Source organism: Lissotriton vulgaris, chromosome 1_1 (assembly GCF_964263255.1).
Source record: "Lissotriton vulgaris chromosome 1_1, aLisVul1.2, whole genome shotgun sequence".
Taxonomy (NCBI): Eukaryota; Metazoa; Chordata; class Amphibia; order Caudata; family Salamandridae; genus Lissotriton; species Lissotriton vulgaris.
Genome location: NC_141685.1, coordinates 1,989,651,358 through 1,989,653,857, shown reverse-complemented (window position 1 = coordinate 1,989,653,857; position 2,500 = coordinate 1,989,651,358).

The window sequence follows — 2,500 nt, the reverse complement described above, 5'->3', positions numbered from 1 at the left end:
CCTGGAAGTCCCGATGAGGTGCCATTCGCCTCCCGGATCCCAGAGAGGGCTCCAGGAGGTCGGGCACGTTTGCGCCCTGGGTCCCCTCTGTCACCTCGAGTGCACGGATTACAAGAAATGGGGGTAATTTTCCTCCGGATTACTAGGGGCAGGGTACGCCCGGACACCCCTCCAAGGCTGGTGGTTCTCTGCCAGGGGGACCAGATGGGCTATGCCTGGGTAACACCTCCCAGGCATCCGGGGCTCCCTTCTCCGGGCCACAGAGGGGCAAAGTACCCGGGACGGGCTCCATGGGTCCCGGGCCCTGGAGCCCCGGAGCCCTGCTGCCCTGGAGCCCCCGAGCCCTGAAGCCCAGCAGCCCCGGAGCCCTGGAGCCCTGGAGCCCCGGAGCCCCGGAGCCCTGGAGCCCCGGAGCCCCGGAGCCCCGGAGCCCTGCAGCCCCCGAGCCGTGGAGCCCTGCAGTCCCCGAGCCCCTGCAGCCCCAGAGCCCCAGAGCCCCTGAGGCCCGGGGGCCCGGAGCCCCGAGGCCCCGAGGCCCCGGAGCCCCAGAGCCCTGCAGCTCCTGAGCCCTACAGGCCCGGGGCAGGCAGATTGGGCGTCATTTCGGTCCCGGCCATCTGGTCGCCCCTCTCGCCTCGGCCATCTGGTCGCCCGCAATGCTTTCCTATGGGGGTGACTAGATGGCCGGACTTCCCTGGAAGTCCCGATGAGGTGCCATTCGCCTCCCGGACCCTAGCAAGGGCTCCAGGAGGTCGGGCACGTTTGCGCCCTGGGTCCCCTCTGTCACCTCGCGTGCACGGATTACAAGAAATGGGGGTAATTTTCCTCCGGATTACTAGGGGCAGGGTACGCCCGGACACCCCTCCAGGGCTGGTGGTTCTCTGCCAGGGGGACCAGATGGGCTATGCCTGGGTAACACCTCCCAGGCATCCGGGGCTCCCTTCCCCGGTCCACAGAGGGGCAAAGTACCCGGGACGGGCTCCATGGGTCTCGGGCACTGGAGCCCCGGAGCCCTGCTGCCCTGGAGCCCTTGAGGCCTGAAGCCCAGCAGCCCCGGAGCCCTGGAGCCCCGGAGCCCCGGAGCCCCGGAGCCCTGCAGACCCCGAGCCGTGGAGCCCTGCAGTCCCCGAGCCCCTGCAGCCCCAGAGCCCCTGAGGCCCGGAGGCCCGGAGCCCCGAGGCCCCGGAGCCCCAGAGCCCTGCAGCTCCTGAGCCCTACAGGCCCGGGGCAGGCAGATTGGGCGTCATTTCGGTCCCGGCCATCTGGTCGCCCCTCTCGCTTCGGCCATCTGGTCGCCCGCAATGCTTTCCTATGGGGGTGACTAGATGGCCGGACTTCCCTGGAAGTCCCGATGAGGTGCCATTCGCCTCCCGGACCCTAGCAAGGGCTCCAGGAGGTCGGGCACGTTTGCGCCCTGGGTCCCCTCTGTCACCTCGCGTGCACGGATTACAAGAAATGGGGGTAATTTTCCTCCGGATTACTAGGGGCAGGGTACGCCCGGACACCCCTCCATGGCTGGTGGTTCTCTGCCAGGGGGACCGGATGGGCTATGCCTGGGTAACACCTCCCAGGCATCCGGGGCTCCCTTCCCCGGGCCACAGAGGGGCAAAGTACCCGGGACGGGCTCCATGGGTCCCGGGCCCTGGAGCCCCGGAGCCCTGCTGCCCTGGAGCCCTGGAGCCCCTGAGGCCTGAAGCCCAGCAGCCCCGGAGCCCTGGAGCCCCGGAGCCCCGGAGCCCTGCAGACCCCGAGCCGTGGAGCCCTGCAGTCCCCGAGCCCCTGCAGCCCCAGAGCCCCTGAGGCCCGGAGGCCCGGAGCCCCGAGGCCCCGAGGCCCCGAGGCCCCGAGGCCCCGAGGCCCCGGAGCCCCAGAGCCCTGCAGCTCCTGAGCCCTACAGGCCCGGGGCAGGCAGATTGGGCGTCATTTCGGTCCCGGCCATCTGGTCGCCCCTCTCGCCTCGGCCATCTGGTCGCCCGCAATGCTTTCCTATGGCGGCGACTAGATGGCCGCACTTCCCTGGAAGTCCCGATGAGGTGCCATTCGCCTCCCGGACCCCAGCAAGGGCTCCAGGAGGTCGGGCACGTTTGCGCCCTGGGTCCCCTCTGTCACCTCGCGTGCACGGATTACAAGAAAGGAGGGTAATTTTCCTCCGGATTACTAGGGGCAAGAGTGTGCCCAGAAACCTTCCCCGGGACCGGATGGGATGTGCCCCGGGCAAAACCTCCCAGGCGTTTGTGGCTCCCTCCTCCGGCCCGCGGCGTTGGGAAGAGCCCGGGACGGGCTACATGGCTCATGTGCCCTGCAAACCCGGAGCCCTGCTGCCCAGCAGCCCTGGAGCCCAGCAGCCCCGGAGCCCCGGATCCCTGCAGCCCTGCAGCCCCGAAGCCCCGGAGCCCCGGAGCCCTGGAGCCCTGGAGCCCTGGAGCCCTGGAGCCCTGGAGCCCTGGAGCCCTGGAGCCCTGGAGCCCCGGAGCCCTGGAGCCCCGGAGCCCCGCAGCCG